A 23858-nucleotide genomic window follows, 5' to 3' on the forward strand; every position below is an offset into this window, starting at 1 on the left:
CCAAGAGTGCAGCTGGCGTTTAGGACTGATGATCTTTTTGCAGCCAGGCCGCGCGAGGACACCTGCTCAGGGAGCCAGGCTAGGAGGCTGCCCAGAGTGGGCGCTGGCAATGCTCGCAGCCCGCCTGGGCTTTGCCCTGCACCCCAGCCAGGGCCCGGGCCTCAGGCGGGAGGGGGGCGGGGGCGGCGCAGAGAGGGGCTTTGCTAATTTCCAAAGCGGGAAGTGAGCTCGCGGAGGACTCAGGAGGGAGGGGGGCGGGGGCGGGGCGGGAGCGGCCCGGAGAAGGGGCTTTGCTAATTCCTGAGGGGGGAAGTGAGCTCGAGGAGGATGCAGAGGAGAGTCCGGGAGGAGGTGGAGGGGCTGGCGGAGGAGGGGCGCGCAGCGCCAGGGTGCTGTGCTGCGGCCCAGTCGGGACTGCAGGACCTACAGTACTCGCCGCCCTTGCGCTCCCGTGCTCCAGCCTAGCCTCCGAGGCCGCGCTGTCCTGTTCCCGCTGCCTGCTGCCCCTCCCCGCCCCATATCTTCTCCGGAGGACCCTCTGCTCACAGGTAAAGTGATACCGCACCGCGCCCTCACCTGGAGCAGAAAACCCGGGCCACGAGCACGAGCGGGGTGGGTGGGTGTCGGGGCCCAGCCTCCCGCGAACCCCAGGGCACCGGGAACACCCCGGACGCCTCCCTGCACCCCGTCCGCCAGGGGTCTGGCCGGGGACAGCGCTGCACGAAGTAACCCCCACCCCCCCGCCAGTGGGCGGGCTAGCCCCCATCGTTTGGCAGGAGCATGTCAGAGCCTCCTGCCATTCCCAGGGCACCCAGAACCCAGAGAGTGAGGCCTTGGGTGCTTTCTGGCGACAGATTCAAGGCAATTCTTCGACTTTGGGACTTCAGAGTTTACATAGTTTTCATTTGTGATTATTATTTTTGTGTGGGGGCCATAGCTTTTCTTTTGACCTATGGTTGTTTTCACTCCCGGTTCTGAAGAAGCCCCTAAATCCTAACCCTGTTGAGGACTCTGAAAGCTCTCAGAGCAGCAGTGCTGGGGGACAGTGTGGACACATGGTTTGGTTCTCCTCTGGCCTGATTCTGTGGCAGCCCCGCCTCTGTCCTCCTCAGACTTCAGAGCAATATCTGAACAAGTGGAGAAGGGACCAGGGGGTCAGGAAGGTGGCCACCAAGGAGTGATTCTCTGGAGGGTGGCTGAGCTAGCAAGTGAGCATGTTAGTCCAGCTCTGCCTGCAGTCGGGATGGAGGGGAACAGGGGCCAGGGAAGGGGAGGAGGAGCAGAGAGCAGGGACAAAGGGACCAAAGAGGAGATTCAGATGAAGGGAAGTAATGGGGAGGAAAGAGAAGAAACTCTAGAAGACAGGCATGTAGAAAGGAAAAGGGATGAAGTGGGCATTGGGAAAGGGCACCACCAGGGAAGGAGAGAGGGGAAGGGAAGAGGGAGGAAGAGAGGAAAGGGGAAAGGGAGAAGGGAGGAGTCAGCATGCCAGGGCTCCCCCTGCATCTGGAGAAGAGGTGGCTGGTCCAGCTTGTCAAACAGGGTGCTCACTCTTTGGTCCCAGTTTCTGCTCCCAGTGCTACTGGGCTTTGCAAGGAAGGCAGGCTGTCCCCTGGGACCTACTGGAGCCCACTGGAGCCCACAGGAGGGTGGGAGAGGTAAGATGCCACCGGGTCCTGTCCTGAGCTGCTCCCAGCCACCAGCCTCACCACATGGTGCAAGAGGGACCCCAGAACAAAGGAAGGACACAGGCCCGCATGTCCTCCGGTGGCCCTGGGCACTTAGCTCATCGCAGTGAACCACACCGCCTCCTCAACCCAGGCTTTCAAAGCCTCCTTCTTCATTCCTGGATTTCATGTCTGTAGGAACATGAGCAAGATCTAACTCATCTCCGACAGACAATTCTGACTCACCCCGTGTCAGATTTTTATGAGTGGCTGTGATAGAGTAAGATAGCAATGCTCCAACAAACGGACTGTTTCCTCCCACTTGACCTCAACAGTCTTATACATTTTCTTAGCGAAAACATCTTGTCTCCTTCCATTAAGCTCATAACGTGGTCTAATAGTATACATGTGCCTTCGTTAGATGCGAAGCGATACAGAGGTCCTTTTTTTTTTTTTTAATTTTACAAGGTAAAGTCAGTGAACATATCCAACTTGACGAATACGTCTCTAAAATGTCAATCCAGGCAAAGATTTTTCTGCCTACAGTTTGGAGCCTACGTGGTGACGTTTTTAAAATGCTTTCAGTCCCTCAGTGAGGCTCTTAGAAGCTAGCCAGGGCTTACTACGTGCCAGGCACTGTGTCAGGTGTTGGAGCTAAAGGGAAGGAGAGCTTGGAGGCTGGCTGGGGAGGGACATCCATGACACAACCACAGCTAGAAACGGAGGCCAGTGCTAGAAAAGAGAGAGCAGGCTGCATGGAGAGTGTGTACCATGGGGCTTGTGAGCTCAGGAATAACTGGGAGTAACTGGAGTGGGGAGATAGGGGAGAGGAAGAGGGTCTTCCCATCAATGGGAATCACCTGTGCTTGGAGGCAGGCGCCATGAGGGGTCTCCACAGGAAGAGGGAGGCAGTGTGGTTGAAGGGCAGAGAGATGGGGCAGAACAGGCATCAGTCAGTTGGAGGGCTATGAAGAAACTGATGCGAGGATTATGGGTGCCTTTGGAGGACTGGGAATTTGTTAGAAGATCAGTGCAGATTTCTATGGAGACAAATGCCAGGAACTGATAGGTCTTTGAAAGGTCACTCTGGCTGCCTTTTGGCAAAGGGGTTGGTAAAAGGCACTTGCAGGTGTGAACACACCAGGTGGGAGGTGAGTGCAGGAAATCAGGTGAGGGAGCATGGGAACTTGGTCCGGGGGTATATAAGGGAGAATAGCCTTTAAGGAGTTCCACAAATTGGCACCAGCTGTGGCTTCATTACAGAGCTGGAAGGTGGAGGTGGGTGTGCCCTGGAGGTTACAGAAATTACATGAGAAAGGGACGTCTTTTTAGATCTTTTTTGCAACTAGAGGAACTCTCACCTTATTGATAGAATTCCAGAGTGGGAACCGATGGACATGAGGACATCTTTGAAATGTCTGAATATGTTCTTCAACATCTTTGCAAGTGACGAGGAGACCTTGACCTTAGGAGGCCTCGGCCCTCTTTGTAGCCAAAAAGATTTCACCTACAGATGTGGGTTCTCCCTTTTAAAGTCAAGGAGACAGCCCTTCCAAAGGACACCTCCTATCATTTTACCTTCTCATCATAACTCACGTGCTGGGATCTCCAAGACCCTCTGTTCCAGGTTGTGAGTATCCACTTTGGCCGGGCTGGTCTTGCCACCACAGGAAATCTAGAGCCTGTAGTGCTATTAATAACATCATCTAAGACTGTATTTGCTGCCCTCATGGCCTCTTCCCACCATGACTCACTGAAGCTTTTTACACATTGTATCCATTAACCTATAGTTCCCAAAACTCATCTTCTCTAGTGCCATTAATTTTTAGGGGGCCAGGCAAACCTTAAACTTGTCCCCCTTAATTGGATCCCTGTGCCCCCACAATCTCTGAATGCCTTTCACCATGATCCTTGAATGAGATCTGAGACCACTGCTGGTACCTAACACTTCTTGGCACCTTGTTTGTTCGGTTCTTGGAAGAGGAGGTGGCTATGGAGGTGAGTGGGGATGGGAGTGGGAGGATTTCTCCCTTCACTTCTCTTTTTGTTTTTTCAAATAATGGGTTTTGAGGGGGAGGGAAAGGTTAACCAGACCATTTATTTTCCATCTCCCATCCATAAAATGTTTACCACTCCCCACTGGAAGAATTTAGATCTTTCGTTTGAATCTCCAGGAAAATCTCCCAAACCCAGACCACCACCATGTGGATTCAGCCATCTTCTGATTCACCTCCAGATTGTCTCCTCCTAACTGCTCAAGCCACAGGTTAAGGGCGAAATGTTCAATGCCCAAGCAATATAGTGGGGATCACGTTTATCTAAGCAATTGCATGCTGCTCTGTATCTGCATACAGGGGGTCTCTCCCAAGCCTTTCCAACCTCAGCAAAACAAGACAAAGCCCCAGCGATCTGTGGTATATATCATTCATTCATTCCTGGGTTCAACACTCATGGCGGATCCCCACCAAGACAGTGGGAGAGCAAGGACTGGAGAAATCCTGGAAGCTGAAGTCTGAGGAGGATTTCAAATTCAAGTCAGAGATGAAAGAAACATCTGGACTAGGTCCTCAGGTACATGCAGTATTCTGAACTGAGGCTAGAACCAGAGACCATTCTAAAGAAAGGCCTCTACAGGTGGGCTCTCACAGGTGGGCTCCGACTCAGTTTCGTGTATATTCTTTCATGAAATAGCTCTTCGGGTCAACATGCAGAAGAAAACCATTTAATAAAACTGACAATGAGGAGAGGAAAGGGAAGCCAGAAGGCTTGTGAATGGGGAGAGAGGAAGAGCCAGGGCAGAAGACCAAGAATCCCTCCCTGCCCTCCTTGCTGCCAGGGAGGTCTGAGGGTCTAGTTTCCACCTGGGATCCCAAGTCCAGAACAAAAGCAGCGGGGCCAAGGCTGGGGAGGGAAGGTGGTCCTCAGCACGCGGGAGTGGGGGTGCCCAACGATGGGGGCTAGTGCGCCCGCTGGTGGGGGGCACCTCGCAAGGCACTGTCCCCAGCCCGACCCCATGCGGACCCGGGTTCGGCCCAGCGTCCGGGGTGGTCCCGGTGCCCTGGGGTTCCTGGGAGGCTGGGCCTAGACAACCCCCCTCCCCGCCCCCAGGTCGCGTCCCCAGCTTTCTGCTCCTGGTGAGGGCGCGGCGCGGTGTAACTTTACCTGTGCGCAGAGGGTGGTTCGGAGAAGCCTTGGGGCGGGAAGGGGCAGCAGGCAGCAGGAGCGGGACTGCAGGGCCTCACGCAGGAGCCCACGGACGGCGAGTCCGGTGGGTCCTGCAGTCCCGACTGGGCCGCAGCACAGCCCCGCGGCGCTGCGTGCCTTTCCTCCGCCAGCCGCTCCACCTCCTCCCAGACTCTCCGCCACATCCTCCGAGAGCTTACTTCCCGCTTTGGCAATTAGCAAAGTCCCTTCTCCCGCCGCCCTCGACCCGCCCCCGCCCCCATCCCTCCTGAGTCCTCCCCGAGCTCACTACCCGCTTTGGCAATTAGCAAAGCCCCTTCTCTGCGCCGCCCCCGCCCCCCTCCCTCCTGAGGCCGGCCCGGGCTGGGGCGCGGGACCGAAGCCCTGGGGGGCTGCAAGCGTGGCCAGCGCCGGCTCTGGGCAGACTCCTAGCCTGGCTCCCTGAGCGGGTGTCCGCCCATGGCCTGGCTGCGAAAAGGTCATCAGTCCTGTTAACCCTGGCTGCACTCTCCAGTCAGTTTGCTGGCTTCCTGATTGCGCCCAAAGCCAGCAACCAGCTTCCCCAGCACAGGCCTGGGCTGAGATGCCTGCCCGGGATCTGTTGAGCAGTCTACTCATCTCCAGGCAGGGATGGCACTTCGACCTGGATGTTTGGGCTTTTTGATTGTTTTTTGGTCATTGGTTATTACATGACCTCCAGGGTAGGTGCTCCACAAAGGGAGTGAAAACAGGACGCCTGATATATAGGCATACGGCCATTCTAGAAAAATAGCTTGGGGTTCTCTCAAAAACGCGGCATTGGTCCTTGCACTATGGTTTAATAGAAAAGGGATTATGCACCAAGTTACTTACGTGAGCATAGGTTAAAATATTGTTCATCTCCTACAACAAATGGGGGTATGCTCTTTAGTAAACTAATTCAAGTCAATTAGAGACATTGTCTTCAAGGGATAACATCATAGAGACTAGAATCAGAATCATACTTTTGGGATCAGAATCATACTTTTGGGAAAATTGGGCCCAGGTTTTTTGTTTTGTTTTATGATTTTATTTATTTATTTGACAGACAGAGACCACAAGTAGGCAGAGAGGCAGAGAGAGAGGGGGAAGCAGGCTCCCTGCTGAACACAGAGCCTGATGCAGAGCTCGATCCCAGGACCCTGAGATCATGGCCTGAGCCGAAGGCAGAGGCTTAACCCACTGAGCTACCCAGGCGCCCCTGGGCCCAGGTTTTGATGGCTTCTTTCCTCAATCTTATAAAACCTATTTGAACTCTACTGGATGCCAGAACTGCTTAAAAATATTTGGTCCCTTGTAATTTTAACCTTCCAGTATTCAATGCACCTGATCCATGTAATATCCTATAGTATTTTTGTCAAATGAAGACTCTCAAAGTGTGTTTCTTGGGAGACACTTTTCAATTGGTTGCTTACATTTCTGCATTTATTATTTGTTCTAGACCATCCTTTGAAGATGGTTGTATTGAATAGACTTGGAAGACAGAAATAGTATCTTTTTTTTTTTAACTTAACCTGTTGTGTTTGCAAATATTATCTGCCTCTGTTTTGATTCTTTTTGTGGGAACTGAGGCTCAGACCTGATATATAACTCCCACCCCTACACACACACACACACACACACACACAAACACACACACACACACACACACACACACACACAAATACTGTTAATATTCTGGCTACCTCTATTGCTGTGAATAATAAACTATATTATTTCTGAACCATGAGTCTGCGTCTTCTATCAACACCCAAGAAGCCACGGCAGACTCATACACCAGCTTTCAAATAAGGGAAAATAATCTCAGATGCTTTATATTTTTTGATAGTGTTACCTACTTCTGAACATATGACTGAACACATATAAAGCTGGAGCCATGACCATTTAGAGCTTCTTCTGTGGAAGAACTATGCATTCACTAGTAAACACATGTAGTTTCATCTTTTTTTTTTTTTTCCTCCTTGACACCATTTCCTCTCTCACAGTGTTGCTCAAATTGGATGGAGTCTAAGGTCTTTTGAGGAAATTTTTGTTTAATGACTCAAAATAAAATAAGAAGAGTCTAATGTGCTAAAAATAATTCTAGATAAAAGGTATAAGATCATGCCAGAAAGGATAGTAATTTTATCTAACAACTGCCTGTTCACCCCTTATTTGTTCATTAACTAATTTCCAAATTCCTGACTAAATCCCTTTTGTAAGCCAGAATGTGAGCTAAAAACTGGGATTTTAAAAAAGTTTTCATTTGAAATCCAGTTAGTTAACATATATGGTTGTATTAGTTTCATGTGTACAATATAACATATAGCACTCAGTGCTCATCATGACAAGTGCTCTAATTAACCCCCATCACTTATTTAATCCATCACTCCTTTCCGATCCCCTCAAGTAACCATCAGTTTGCTCTCCGTAATGAAATGTCTGTTTCTTGCTTTGTTTCTCTTTCTATGTCTTATTATTTTCCCCTTTGCTTGTTTGTTTCCTTTTCTTTTATTCCATATATGAGTAAAGGTATTTGTCTTTCTCTGACTGACTTATTTCACTTTTAGCATTATGCTGTCTAGTTCCATCCTTGTTATTGCAAATGGCAAGATTTCAGTCTTTTTTATGGCAGATTAAAATTCCATTGTATATACATACCACTTATTCTTTATTTGTTCATAAATTGATGGATACTTGGGCTCTTTCCATATCTTAGCTTTACAAATAATGCTGCTATAAACATAGGGGTGCTAGCATCCCTTTGAATAAGTTTTCTTATATTCATTGGGTAAATACACACCAACAGGATTGTTGGATCACAAAGGACTTCTATTTTTAAATTTTATGGAAATTCCATACTGTTTTCAAATATGGCTGTATCAGTTTGCATCACCACCAACAGTTCACAATTGTTACTTTTTCTTTTTTTTTTTAAGATTTTATTCATTTGACAGAGAGAGATCAGAAGTAGAGAGAGAGAGAGGAGGGAGCAGGCTCCATGCCTGGCAGAGAGCCCGATGTGGGACTTGATTCCAGGACCCTGAGATCATGACCTGACCTGAAAGCAGAGGCTTAACCCACTGAGCCACCCAGGCAGCCCCCACAAGTGTTACTTTTTCACATTCTCTCCAACACTTTTTGTTTCTTGTAGTGTTGATTTTAGCCATTCTGACAGGTGTGAGGTGGTATGTCTTTCTAGTATTGCTTTGCAATTTCCTGATGATACATGATGATGGACATCTTTTCATGTATCTACTGAACATTTGAATGTGTTCTTTGGGGAAACACTTGTTCATGTCTTCTATCCAGGTTTTTATTGGATTATTTGTTTTTGGATGTTGACTAAAAACTGGATATTAAGTAACACACAAGACAGGTTTCCTTGAGCTTCAATTTTATTTGCATGAGTATCATTAACAGGGAAAATTGTGCATATGTGTATGTACAAGTGTGTTTACGTATACATCTATCTATCTATCCTCTATCCCCTGTCTTCTAATTGTGGTAAATCCTGTAAGGTGGGGAATGGGATAGTCTGAAGAAATGTGCTGCTGGATATGTTGGGTAAGCAAATTTAATTGCACTCAGATGCATTGGATATAAGTGAATCACTCAAATGAGTTATTTAATATTATATAGAAACAAATTAAAATTTTATGTAGTTGAAAATAATAGGTAGTTAAAATAATTTTTGTTGTTTGTTGTTTTTGTGTCTTTTTTTGTTTATATATACTATGGTGTGAATGTTTGTGTCTCCCAAAATCATATTATGAAATCTAACTCTGGAAGTGATAGTATTAAAACATAGGGGCCTTTGGGAGGTGATTAGGTCATAAGTGGGATGACAGTCCTTTTAAAGGAGACCCCAGAGAGTTCTCTTGATTCATTCATCATGTACGTTTACAGTGAGAAGATAGCCATCTATGAGGAAGTGGGCTCTCCCTGGATCTGCCCCTTCCTTAGTCTTGAACTTCTCAGTTCTAGAACTGTGAGAAATAAATTCCTGTTCTTTATAAGCTATTCAGTCTATATCATGTCCGTTATAGCAGCCTGCATGCAGAAGGACACTATGACCTAAAACGAGAGCAATAAATATAAAGTTTCAGTAAAGTCAGTTGGTACAATGTGTTTTTACTTAGAGAAGACATGCTGCTTCATGTTAAACCTTGATATTGTATATGTTTCTTGAAGGGCCACTTCTTACTCCTTTGTGTGTTCTCCACAAAGTCCAGGATGATGCCTTACATAAAGGTAATATTTTATAAATACTGTTGGAAATATATACTTCTCTAAAATCTTATTTTGCCTACAGATTACTTGGATCCACTTTGCCTTGTGTAGAATATTTGAAATATATTAAGAACAGAATGTCTCTCTAAATAACATTTAGAATCATCATTAGTTTATGACTCCTGACTCATTTGTTTATGCAGTGATACTTACTGCAAGAACACTGAAGTTTGTAATATAATTTTTGAATGAATCACCAAGCTAGTTTATTATAACTTATGAAAAAATAATTTCTCATGTTGGTTTAATTCTGCTTTTATGTTATGGTCATGACATTTTCATTAAAATAAAGTAGAAAATAGAAGTAAATAATAAATGAAAAATAAAAAATAATAAATAAAAAAATAAAAGTAAAACTCTTGTGAAATGTTAAACTTTTCTTACTTATTTTGTTTTGCTTTTCCTCTACCATACTGGCAAAGCTGTATTTTGCAGATCGATACAATTTTCTAGTTGCTAGGTTTGTTACTTTTGCTAAAATTTACAAAATATAAGAAGTTGAATAGTCATGGATTGTTTATTAAACTCCTTATCTACACATATAAAAATAAAACAATGATGGTGACCTGGGTATTTCTAAAATTGTATTCTGTTTTTCCATATTATGTTTTACAATGTAATTAATAAAGATTCTGCATATATTAACACCCATCCCCTTCTATCTCATCTGTATGTCCATTACAGAGCATGTATGATTTCTATTCATTGCTATGTTGTGGTGAAGAGATTGTCTGAAGTAGTCCTATATTTATGCAGGTAGATCTTAAGCTACAGTGCTCTTGTTTATTTGCTTGTTCCTGATCAGTATGTCTGAAAGATGGTAACTATTGCATCAGGTATGACGATTAAAAAATATTATTGGTGCCTGATACACTGTGATGAAATAGGTAAGTCGATTCACAATTTGTTAATTAAATTAGAAAAAAATTCCTTTGCATTTGTCCTTTATTAAGAGTTTTTTTTTTTTTAACAAATTCCTTGGGATGTTTTTTGTGTAATATATATCACATGCCTCAACCTTTAAATTTGAATGTAGAAAAGAGTTATCAGAATGAGCCTAGAAAATATTGTTATGAAATATTTTTGTTCTGTTATATTATGTAAACTTAGGAAATAATGGTAGTTATTTTTATTAGCATTTCCTACTTTCCACATGCCCTTACAGATGAGATATCATGGTTTTCCTATTCTTTTTATCGTGGTTGTTATATTCTTCATGATCAATAACAATCAATGAAAATTCGATTAATTTTCTTTGGGAAAGTGATATTTTAGCAAGAATCCATGACCAAAAATTTTAGCTGTTGTTCTTCCAGGAGATGAGACTATCAATGCTCCCGAAATTTCAAGAAATAGAACTTATTAATTGTGTTGGTTGATGTTTATTGTCTCTGAACTTAGAGGTGCATAATTCACTTTAAAATTTATTTTGGGGGCGCCTGGGTGGCTCAGTGGGTTAAAGCCTCTGCCTTTGGCTCAGGTCATGATCCCAGGGTCCTGGGATCGAGCCCCGCATCGGGCTCTCTGCCTAGCAGGGAGCCTGCTTCCTCTTCCCTCTCTCTCTGCCTGCCTCTCTGCCTACTTGTGATCTCTATAAGTCAAATAAAATAAATAAAATCTTAAAAAAAATGGAGTGGACCTAATGGGGGGTACTTATCTGAAATTGAGGGACATTATAAAAAAAATAAAAAATAAAATTTATTTTGAATTGAAAACAAGATCTTACTGAAGTTTAGGCATCCCACTTTATATCAGGCCTCCAGTACATTCTAATTTATTTATAGAAAATATCATAAACATGAATGTCACTTTTCCTATTGCATTTATACTGAAACTGCAATGACTCAAAGATGTCAGATCTGAAAAGCACTACCTTTCTATAATTTCTGTTTCCTAGGAGGAATGGATATACCATTTTAGCACAATTATCCAACAGTATTCAAAACCACCATGAATTTTTTTTTAAATATTTTATTTATTTATTTGTTAGAGAGAGAGAGAGAGCAGGAGCACAGGCAGATAGAGTGGCAGGCAGAGGCAGAGGGAGAAGCAGGCTCCCCGCCGAGCAAGGAGCCCGATGTGGGACTCGATCCCAGGACGCTGGGATCATGACCTGAGCGGAAGGCAGCTGCTTAACCAACTGAGCCACCCAGGCGTCCCACCACCATGAATTTTAAAACATAGTTATTACACCCTAAAAATCAAGTATGAAAATGTATAAACAACCAAGTCTCTATCTGTAAATGAAATACTCCCACACAGACGGGTTTAAAACTTTCTAACTTAAGGAATTTGATAGCACAGACTCAGGGTAGTAGTTTCAGTGCCTACAGTATACTTTCAGGTAGAGAGTAATGTAGGCTCTGAGTCACTTTCTGCCTAGAGATGACATAATAGTGGTTCTGCCATTGTTTGTTTGTTTTTGAAAATACGTTCCTGGGCGTCATTCAGAAAATGCAGAGTTTGGCAATCTATATAAATTAAGGATGATCTTTTTGAATGTTTGTCTTTCACTACACCAAATTAACATAATTGGACAGAAATTCCACTAAATTAAGCATTGTTAGGAAACGTGTAAATTGGAGCTGCTCCAATTAGTTGCTCTTTGAACTATGTGCTGTTGGTTCAGGATTAGATAAGGAGTTTGAAGGAAAACCTAAATCATTGCTTCCTTTTTTGAGAGAGTCTTAGCATACTTTCTTAAAATTAGCTGAAATAAACAATGTGTTTAGTCGCAAAGTGATTTGCATTTTTGCACAAACTCCCTATCTCCTTGAGAATTATAACAAATATTTCATGAAACATCATTGATCTTTACTTTGTGACACTGCTGTAAAGTACATTCAGAGTTGCCAGTTAAAAGTGTTAGTGTTGAGATGAAATGTCATGCATTTTTCTTCACTTCCATGCAAATGAACAGAGTAATTTATTAAGACACAATGAAGAAAAAAAAATTGACAATGAGTTCCAGATTTTAAAAATCACTTGCCATTCAATCCAAATTGTGAGTTTGATCGGTTACCGAACACTTATTAATGCACCCCCGGTAATTTTACAGAGATTATTTTTTTCTTACCAATTCTTGATTATTCTGTCTTGCAATGCAGAGAAAGCTAACTAATTTTAAATAAACTTCCGTTAATTTTGATTGTTATAAACTTAAGATTGATTAATTTCCATATACAGAGTTTAAAATGTTCACAATTTACATTAAATATATATTCTGTGTATACCTTGGAAAAATTATACTGAAAATTGAAATTAAAATGATGTTGTATATAGCTGCAAGAAGCCACCTGTCCCATTTCATCTTACTATATAAGTTGTGTCAGGTAATTTATAAAATCCCTACTGCATAACAAGTCTATTTTTTGTTGGAATGGGTAGTAATGTTTCTTCTTATTTCTAAATAAGAGTTGGTCTATGAGTGCATCTGCAACTGTATTTTTCCCAAGTGGCTTCATGGTCTTGAACTGAGAAAGCTCAGAACATTAAACATCAAAATAATATATTTTGACATAATTAGACATCAAGGAAATGCAATTAAAATGACACTGAGATATCACTACACACTTACCAGAATGGCTAAAATAAAATATAATGACAAGACCAAAAGAAAAAAATATACCATTTGATGATACACAATGGCAAGTTGTACCATCACTTAACCATCGCAGACTAGTGTAGTGTTAAATTTGTTTTTCTTTTTTTTTTTTTTTATTTTTTTTTAAAGATTTTATTTATTTATTTGACAGAGAGAGATCACAAGTAGGCAGAGAGGCAGGCAGAGAGAGAGGAGGAAGCAGGCTCCCTGCTGAGCAGAGAGCCCGATGTGGGACTCGATCCCAGGACTCTGAGATCATGACCTGAGCCAAAGGCAGAGGCTTAACCCACTGAGCCACCCAGGCGCCCCTAAATTTGTTTTTCTAAGCAATGTTTTGGGTCACTTACCACTTTTCAAGGATATAAAATGCTACCATTTTACTTAAAACTGTGAAATTTGGTCAGATTTAAATTTCAATTTATGTTAAAACATTCTGTAAACTGTGTTAAACTTTGACATTTGTTCCCTCTGTTCAGTGAATAACACTATATCATATTCCGAAGAATATGCTAATTTTCATTTTGAAAAATATCCCTTTTTCCTCTTATGGTAATTATTAATATGAATTAATAGTAGAATTTGATATGGTTCCATATGCCCATAAATACTTTATTGTATATTATCAAATTTAATAATGAATATAATGTACTTCTTTGGACAATATTTAAAGACCAGTCTACTCTTAAAACAAAAAAATGGAGACGCACTTCTTTAGTTCACACAAATTTCATTTTATTATATATAACCTCAGATAAATTTCAACAAATCATAATTTATTAAAATTATGTCTACTTAAAAATCTCATAGAAGAGTAAAACCATCAAAAATAAAAATAAACACACACAACACACACACATCACCCATGTATTGGCAAATCACAATTGCTGTAACAATACATTAGGCAATTTCCATCAGTGGCAAAAAGATTTGTATCCCAATGGACTGATTTTCCAGAATCCAAGAAAAAGTCTCCTAGGGTTTATTTAAAGATAAATATTTAAACAAATACTTCTTAAATTTAGGAAATTCAGAACATACGATTAAAGAATATTTGCAGTGCAGACTATATTCAATCCTTCCTTCAAAATGTGCCTTTGAGTACATAATTCTGTTTTCTCTATCTAAATTGAGCTGTCCTCCAAGGAAGTTTTCTAAAATGTGTGTCGCTGTGTGATAAATGTTCTAAGACCTAACATGCTTCATTGTATTTTTACTGTGCTCTCAAATTTAATCAATAATTTGGGTTGATGGGGGCGCCTGGGTGGCTCAGTGGGTTAAGCCGCTGCCTTCGGCTCAGGTCATGATCTCAGGGTCCTGGGATCGAGTCCCGCATCGGGCTCTCTGCTTGGCGGGGAGCCTGCTTCCTTCTCTCTCTCTCTGCCTGCCTCTGTGCCTCTATGCCTACTTGTGATCTCTGTCAAATAAATAAATAAAATCTTTAAAAAAAATAATTTGGGTTGATGTATAATATCTAGTTTCAAATATCTTTTCCATCTATACAAACACCCAGCTGTCTCCTTTATATGCTATTACTATTGAGAATTCTGTTGTCAGTATTATTCTTGTACATTTTAGGTGATCTGTTCTTCTCTTGGGCATCATTTATGCTCTTCTCTGTTTTTGATATTCTTAAAACTCACCATAATGTATATGAGTGGTTTTTTTTTGTGTGTGGTTTTTGTTTTGTTTTGTTTCTGATTTCTCATGTTTGGCATCATTTTAAGTCTGGTGTCTTTTATCTTTCTTTAATTCTCCAAAATTTATCTCAGTACTTATTTAAATATTTTCTTTATTTTTTTTTCTCTTCTGCTGCATTTGGGCAGAAGTCATTAATTTGTTTGTTTGTTTGTTTTTCCCAACTCATTTATTCATTTTACAGCTATATTCATCTTAGTCTCCATTTATTGTATTCTTTATTTCAACAATTTTCACTTAATTTATATTCACAGTATAGTATCTTTTCTTTGTATATGTATATCATTATTTTATCATATACTTTTAAGCTATTTTTAAAAATATTTTATTTATTTATTTGACAGTGAGAGATCACAAGTAGGCAGAGAGGCGAGCAGAGAGAGAGGAAGGGAAGCAGGCTACCTGTTGAGCAGAAAGCCCGATGTGGGGCTTGATCCCAGGACCCTGAGATCATGACCTGAACCGAAGGCAGCAGCTTAACCCACTGAGCCACCCAGGCGCCCCTTTTAAGCTATTTTTTAAAAGTACAGTCATTCTTTTTTTTTTTTTTTTAAGATTTTCTTTCTTTCTTTATTTGACAGAGAGAGATCACAAGTAGAAGGAGGGCAGGCAGAGAGAGAGAGAGAAAGAGAGGGAAGCAGATTCCCTGCTGAGCAGAGAGCCTGATGCAGGACTTGATCCCAGGACCCTGAGATCATGACCTGAGCTGAAGGCAGTGGCTTAATCCACTGCGCCACCTAGGCGCCCCTAAGCTATTTTTTAAATTCCTGTTCCAATAACACTTGGATTGCCATATAAAGTTAACCACATCATCTTTTTTAGGTAAGTAATTGTACTTTTTATGTGCATAGTTATTTTGGTCCATGAGTTCAGCTCCTCTTCGGATCATCAAATCTCTGTAAAGTCTGGGTATGCTAGGATTTTCTAAGCAACAATAAAATACATTGAAACCTGGTAGCTTAATTATAATAATGTTTTCTTTCTCAATCATTCACAATAGTATTACATTCTGAGTAGCTTCCTTCTATTTTGCAGCTATAGTGCTTGGAAAAACTTGAATTGTGATATCACTGTGATAATGTGAATTAGGTTTTTCAGAGAATCGGGAAGAGAAAAAAAGGAAGATATTCTCCAGGGCCAACTCTAGAAGTGACTATTAAAACATCTGTCCAAATTCAATTGAACAAAACTCAGAAATGCCATCTCCAGTGAAATACAAAGAAGATTATATATAGTTCTGGGCACACACATCTCATTTGACCCAATGATGTACATCAATGAAAGACTGAAGGCCAATCACCACTCCATGGGAGAATTTAAAAATAAATTTACTAATGAGGCCAAGAGTTCAGAATCACAAATACTTAAGAACTAATAATAACTGCCTTCACTTGATGTTATTCTATAAGATAAATCCTATGATCAAGTTTCAATTTTAAATTCTTAAAATTTTAAATTCTTAAATCCTTATGAAGAAGCATCATTTGGAGGGAGCAGTTTTCATAATTTATCATCCATCAGCCTTTATTTTTTAAGATTTTATTTATTTATTGGACACAGAGAGAGAGAAAGAGAGAGAGAGAGAGAGATCACAAGTAAGCAGAGAGGCAGGCAAGCAGGGAGGGAAGCAGGCTTCCTTTTGAGTAGAGCCCGATGTGGGGCTGGATCCCAGGACCCAGAGACCATGACTTGAGATGAAGGCAGAGGCTTAACCCACCACCCACGTGATGAGAGAGCCACTCAGGTGCCCCTCATCCATCAGTCTTAATTGATTGGAGGAAAATGTGTGGAGGAATAATGCCTTAGGGATCTAATCTCTCTAAAGGATTTTCAAGTCCTTACCCCTTTAAGGTTTTTGTACAGTTCTGATAGCCTCTAAACATCCAGCTGATTTCTACAGTGACAGGCCTGTTAAAACCTGTCTTCAAACCAGGAATAGAGCTTGAAACATACCAGTCAAGAGCAACTTTGAGTCTTTTAAGGAATTTATCATCATTTCTTTGTTTTTGGTTAATATCTGAAATAGTTCCATATTACACTTGCATAATTTCTCCAGAGCGGACTTTGAAGGAGGCATTCAGTTCCAGCTAGTTCCATATTTTGGCAAGAACTATAATTCTATATTAAAAAAAAAAACATATTTTAGGGCGCCTGGGTGGCTCAGTGGGTTAAAATCTCTGCCTTCAGCTCAGGTCATGATTCCAGGTTCCTGGGATTGAGTCCCACAGTGGGCTCTCTTCTCAGCAGGGAGCCTGCTTCCATTCCTCTCTCTCTGGCTGCCTCTCTGCCTTCCTGTGATCTCTGTCAAGTAAATAAATAAAATTTTTAAAAAAACATATTTTATACCAGTTATTCATGTTTATTAACTAAGATATCACAATACAAATAATACAAACAGTTGCTCTTTATTAATACATTCAACCAAGATAAAAAAATATGTCATATTTTCTCTAAGAATTTTATATCATCTGATAGGTCAGATATATATAAAATTACATTTAAAGTTTTAAAAATATCAGCAAATATTTTCATTTAAATGCAAATTTGAAAAAAAATCTACTTTTCCAAACACGACTTTTTATCCTATTTTATTTGAATTTTGTCGACAACTGATAAAATGTTTAGCGAGACTATAAATGTTAGATCGGAAAAAATGATTAATACATGTAGGTTCAAATTATTATGTTCCATTAGAAATGATTTAGTCTTTGATGAACATCTGTTTGGTAATATGTTGTATCCAGATATAGTAAATTAATGATATATATAAAATTATAGGGAAATGACACCTTCCGTTCCATTATGAGTAGAGCTTTTAAAATGCTATTTGTCACAACCTGTCATCTTGTCATTATGTAGCATTATGTAGCATTTAAAAAATGTATACTCTTCACTTCGAAGTCTTTTAGAAATCTAAAATCTGACTTTCTATGGTTTGTGTTTCCATAATCCTTTATTGCCAGTTTGAACAAATCCACATGCTTTGATTCAAAGGCAATAAATTCCTCTTATTTGGAAAAATGATGTTTATTTTTGTTCTCTCACCCTTCGCAGGTGGTTTCATTTTAGCACACTTCAGAGTTATAATTTCATGCTTATTAAAAACATTTATTATGATCTACATAGATGAATGAAACTTTAATTTTATTAAATTATTTGCCAAAAACTCTGTTATTTTTAAAAATGTATTTCCTTTGATGGGTTATTTTAGAGCGTTCAGAGAGGATCTAGGAGTGTGGTATTATGCAATTTTTAAGCAGGTATGAAATGGTTATTTATATGATTGTTTCTTTAAGGCTTATGTATATTGTCCATTATATGCTATAAAATATTTTGAAAGTAAATATAAAGTATGTTTTACATAGTTTATTTTTTGGAAAAAATATTGAAATGACTTATGAAATTCAGTATACTCTCAACATTAATTTATTTTGAAATTTACCAGTTGTCTTCTGAACCTATTATATGGCAGATATTACTTCAGACTACACTGGTAAATGAAATACTTGGCTTTGTAGAACTTTTATTTTAATGGGTGAGACAATCAAAAGCTATACACCTTAATAAAAATTGCATAGTGCATTCAAAAATGATGAGTACAATGGGGAAAAAGAAAAATTCGATCAGGGTGAGAAAAATCAAGATTGCTAGGCAGGGGATGGGGAGTTAAAATTTTTAATAGGAAGATCAGGGTAGTTACAATGAAGCTGACAATTGAACAAAGGTATGGAAAGGTGATGAATTTGCCCAGAACTATCAGCAATAAGGTCACTCCAGACAAAGGAATTGGCTATCTTGAAGGCCATAAGGTTGGATCATGCCTGGCATATCTGAGGAATAGCAAGGAGGCCACTGTGAGTGACTGAAGAGTAGCAGGGAAAGAGGTCACAGAGGTTAAATGAGTGGCTAGATCATGTAAAAGCTTAGAAGTCATTGTAAAACTCTGGCTTTTATATGTGGAAACTTACTGTGTGATAGAATTTCTGCTAATAACGGAGAGTTCAAATGTCCATAAAATTTCAAGGATTCTTATTCTAGTAATACAGAATAAAGAAAAAGAGTTCATATTTTCACATGGTGTAACAAATGCTCGGAGATCCAAGTGGAGGAAGCTATGGGAGCACAGAAGAAGGCACTAAAATCACACCAATATATTTGATGACTGTGACTATATATAAATTTGTATTTTCTAGATTTTTTATAGTCATGGAATCACACAGTATATACTATTCATTGTCTGGCTTTTCTTTTCTCAGCATCATTACTTTGAGAATCTCCAATTGTAAATAGTTCATTTTGATGTTGAACAGTAATCTCTTTAATGAAAAGATCATAATTTGTCTTTGCTCTATTGATGGACATTGATGAACATTTCCACTGTTTTCAATTCTTAAAAATAAAGCTGCTATGAAATTCATATACAAGTCCTTGTATGAACATAGGGTTTGTTTCTCTTGGTTGAATGCCTAGAAGTAAAATGGCTATTTGTGTAACTGCAACATATTTTGCATTTAAAAAAATTTTCAAACTATTTTCCAAAGTGGTGGTATCATGATATATGCCAACAACAGTTTAGATTTTTTGTTGCTTCCCAATCGAGCTCAGACGAAGTACAATTAGCCTTCATAATTTTAGCCATTCTAATAGATATGTAAGCATGTCTCATTATGATTTTAATTTGTATTTCTTCAATGTCTAAATGTTGAGAAATTTGTCATGTGCTTATAAGCCATCCATATACTTTTGGTGACATGTCTCTTCAATAATGTTCTTCACATGTAAAATTGGATACTCTGTTTGGTTATTAGTAAGGTTTTTTATTTTTATTCATTTTTTAATAATCAGAGTAGATGTCCATTATCAGATATATAATTTGCAAATCCCTTCTCCATCTTTACGGTTTCTCAATGGAGCTTTGATAGCTGTGTTTTTCAAGAAATATGCTACTTCTTTCCTGGTACACGGCGGTATGACTAGAACATTATCAATGTTGATTTTGCAAAGAAAATCATGGATTAAGATATATGTAGTCTGCAGTTGTTGGGAGTGTTCTGTAATATCAAGCATATCTAGTTAGTTGATAATTTAGTTCAAGTCTTACATATCTTACCAATTTGATGACCATTTGTCTATATAATCTTATATAATCTTAAAATAAGGGTGTTGAAATTTTTTTCCATTTCTCTTCTAAGGTAGAAGTTATGATTTTTGTTCTTAGTTTTTCCCTATATATCCCCAAATCAGTTATTAAGTATTTTTTTAAAGATTTTATTTGTTTATTTGACAGACAGAGGTCACAAGTAGACAGAGAGGCAGGCAGAGAGAGAGAGAGAGAAGCAGGCTCCCTGCTGAGCAGAGAGCCCGATGTGGGACTCGATCCCAGGACCCCGAGATCATGACCTGAGCCGAAGGCAGCGGCTTAACCCACGGAGCCACCCAGGTGCCCTGTTATTAAGTATTAAAAGTCAAGAATTATTATACTCCCTGATGAATTCATCCTTTTACTCTTCTGTAATTTTGAATTGATCTTTATGTCTGATAATGAAATTTGCTTTAAAATCACTTTTCATTATCTTGATATAACCACCAAAGTTATAGTGTGATTAGTGTTAATATAGCATATATTTTCTTTTACTTTTTAAAGCACTTATATATTTAATCCTGACAAAGAAACAAAACAGCTTTTTAACTCTGGAAGCATCTTTCTAAATTATCTTTTTTTTTTTTTTTTAAATAAAGCAGTACCAATTTTTGTTAAGGGACCTAGAGTGAAAGTAGATTTATTTATTTATTTATTTGTTTGTTTGTTTATTTATTTATTTAGTAAAAGATTTTATTTTGTTTATTGACAGCAGGAGAGAGAGAGAGAGAGAGAGAGAGAGAAGAAGAAGAAGCACACAAGCAGGGGGAATCACGTGCAAAGGGAGAGGAAGAAGCAAGCTCCTTGGGGTGCAAGTAGTCCCATGCAGGGCTGGATCCCTGTACACTGGAATCATGACCTCAGCCAAAGGCAAACATCTGCTTAAACAACTGAGTCTTCCAGGCACCCCTAGAAAATTAAAAAAAAAAAAGACCTTTTAAAAACATTTTTTTCTTTCTTGTATTTTTTAAAATATTTTATTTATTTGACAGACAGAGAGACAAGAAGAGGAACTATAAGCAGGGCAGAGGGTAAAGGAGAAGCAGTTTTCCCACTGAGCATAGGGCCTGATGTGGGGCTCCATCCCAGGACCCTGGGATCATGACCTGAAAAGAAGGGACACTTATGGAGGAAGCCACCCAGACACCTCTTTTCTTTGTTTTTAATATATGGCAACTGATGCTTCCCAGCCACGAGAAGCATATTACCCATTGATTAAATCTTTGATAACAACCTATTTAAAAAGGTGTGTAAATATATACTTACTCAGATTTATACACTTTGTGTTTTCTTCATAGTTTGGGGCTGGACCCAATGGTCACAACACTGCTTCCAGTCTTTGCCTTCCCATCTTTTGATACCAGGTATTTGGTCAGAAAAGCAAATTAGTATCAAAATTAATAAGCCCTTGGCACCATATCTCTGGAGCAGGGGTTGCTCTTAGCCAAGGCCCAGAGCAGTTGACCTCCCCTCGCTAGTGCTATAGCCCCAAGGACTAGGTCCCTGCCACCAGAACTCAGTCTTACATGTTATGCTAAGCAGACAAAACCAAAACAGGAAAGCTCCGACAGCTTTCACTGGCATGCCTCATCTCCAACTCCCTCGACGTCCAGGCAGTACCAGATGACAGGGAGGGGTCTTGGTCCAACATATGGGAGGGAAGGAAGTAGCCACGAGCAAGTACCTGCCTCTCTGTGCCTTTCTTTCATGAGCAGGTTGTAAGGAGGAGGAAGAGAAAGGGGAAGAGAGGTGAACTTCAACGGGTGGAGGCCTCAGGTAGGCAGCCGGCTCCTGCCAGTAGGAAAGGGACAAAGGAGAAGGCAGTGAGTCTTTCAGGGAGGGTGGGGGGTAAGGGTTACAGCTTATGACAGAATCTGGACAGGAGTAATAGGGATACTAGTCATTTGAGTCCACCATTGGCAATTGGGCTGGGTGTCAGGGCAGATAGGCCTCCCTGGGCAACGGCACATGAGAGAAGGTGGAATTCTTCTCTGAGGAGCAGGTGGAGCTTTGGGTGTTGGGAAAGCATAGACAGTATTGTTCCAGGGCCAAGGACAGGTCCGGGTACTCCTGGTTGGAGGTCAAGGCCACAGTATGATCCAGGTCTTCTACCAGCAGCTCGAAGGTACCACATGCCAGCCACCCCTCATTATTGTGTATAACTCTCTGGTGCACTTATTGGCTTATCCATCAAATGACTCCTTCAGCAGCTTGAAAACCACCTCCACAGGCACTCCAGGATATGGGAGGCTTCCAGAGTGAAAATTTTGCCCAGGATCACCCCAAAAGACCAGAAGTCACTCTGGTGGATGTAGATCTGGTCAAACATGGCCTTAGGGACCATCCACTTCACAGGCAGTCCACTGTCGGTTGTCTTTTTATAGTAACTGATGTGGTGATATTTCTGGCAAGGCTGAAGTCTGAGATCTTCATCATGTTGTCCTTTGTCACCAGCACTTCCCTGGTGGCCAGGTCTTGGTGTATGCACTTCTTGGAGGCAAGGTACTCCATGCCTCAGGCTACCTGGTAGGCACAGGATACCAGGTCCTTGGAGGAGAGTTGCTCTGCTGCATTGTGGCTGATATTGTAACAGTACTCCAGGTCAGGAGGCCTCTGGGCCTGCAGGTACTCCTGTATGTTGTCTTTGGAGGCATATTCCATGAGAGTGTACGAAGGACCGTCCTGTGTGCAGGACCCAGCAGGTTGATGGTGTCCTTGTGCTGTCCAATCATCTTCATCATCTCCATTTCTGAGATTAGGTTTGACAGGTCTTTCTCTGTTGCATCTGACTTCAACATCTTCACAGACACTTTAGTCAAATGGTTGGATTTGTCTTTGTCCAGCCCAATGGCCTCCTCCAACACCACCTGCCCAAAGTAGGCCTGTCTTAGGGGTCTGCCTAAACTGCCTACAACCAGTCTGCCTAAAGGCAGTTATGAACTCTAGATTATCCTCAAAAACATTAAACCACAAGCTAAAAATTCTCTTCACTAGGTCTTTGTCGCAGGTCTAATTTTCTTATCTTTCATCATTTATCTTTTTCCTAATTCTTATTTTCAGTATAGCTTATTTTGCTTCCAGGTGTTTCCCCTGGTTTCTGTATGCTGTTTCAGAGGGAGGAATTATCCTGTCATAAAATTATTTCTTGAGCATTCATTACATCTCTCAGTTAAAATGGGTTCTTTTATGGTACTGATTCATTTGAGTTTTCTCAAAATGGGAAGAATTTTCAAAATGGTGTTTTCCTCAAGGTTCAGAGTATATCTTAGCCTCATCTTACTCTTTTTGAAATTGACTTTTCAAATTCTTGTCCCTCTTTTTATCTTTTTAAATTAAAATGTTTAATTTTTACTATTTTTTCATTTGAGTATAGTTGATATTCAGTGTTACATTGGTTTCAGGTTTTCAATATCTCCATACATTATTCTATGATCACTACAAATATAGCCACCATCTGTCACCATATAACACTATTATAATATCATTGACTATATTCTCTACACTGTCCCATATTTTTTTTAAAATCTCTGATTTTTATGTTTTCTGTTATTCCAATTTTCGACCATCATTTTACTTGGTTACTTTAATAAAATATGCCTGATTACACACTCTTTGCTGAACACCAGAGCATATGATTTATAGTAGTCTTCTTCTTCTTCTTCTTTTTTAATTAACATATAATGTATTATTTGCCACAGGGGTACAGGTCTGTGAATCGCCAGGTTTACACACTTCACAGCACTCACCACAGCACATCCCCTCCCCAATGTTCATAACCCCACCACCCTCTCCCTACCCTCCCCACCACCCCGGCAACTCTCAGTTTGTTTTGTGAGATGAAGAGTCTCTTATGGTTTGTCTCCCTCCCGATCCCATCTTGTTTCATTTACTCTTTTCCTGTCCCCCAAACCCCCCACATTGCACCTCCATTTCCTCATATCAGGGAGATCATATGATAGTGTCTTTCTCTGGTTGACTTATTTTGCTAAGCATAATACCCTCTAGTTCCATCCATGTCAACGCAAATGGCAAGATTTCATTTCTTTTGATGGCTGCATAGTATTCCATCGCATATATATATATATATATATATATATATATATATATATATAAATTCATTTGTTGATGGACATCTAGGTTCTTTCCATAGTTTGGCTATTGTGGATATTACTGCCTTAAACATTTGGTGCACGTGCCCCTTTGGATCATATAGCAGTCTTCTTTACCTCTATCAGAACCCCAGGAAGCTTTATTTATTTATTTACTCACATAAACAGAT

At 40.4% G+C, this 23858-nt stretch overlaps 1 long non-coding RNA gene across 3 annotated transcripts in view; it reads left to right on the forward strand.

Moving 5' to 3' along the window:
• The window catches only part of LOC131819937 (uncharacterized), an 84720-nt gene extending 64195 nt beyond the window's left edge, over positions 1–20525 (forward strand). The window contains exons 1-3 of one of the 3 annotated variants that reach the window (XR_009349390.1): positions 462–548; positions 9042–9101; positions 20302–20525. This is a non-coding gene — a long non-coding RNA (uncharacterized LOC131819937). Of the gene's footprint in view, positions 1–461; positions 549–6702; positions 6790–9041; positions 9102–20301 lie in introns of those variants that run through there. The other 2 variants (XR_009349392.1, XR_009349391.1) reach the window with 2 other exon arrangements.
• Positions 20526–23858: the final 3333 nt, after the last annotated feature.

This window comes from Mustela lutreola, chromosome 17 (assembly GCF_030435805.1).
Source record: "Mustela lutreola isolate mMusLut2 chromosome 17, mMusLut2.pri, whole genome shotgun sequence".
NCBI classification, from domain to species: Eukaryota; Metazoa; Chordata; class Mammalia; order Carnivora; family Mustelidae; genus Mustela; species Mustela lutreola.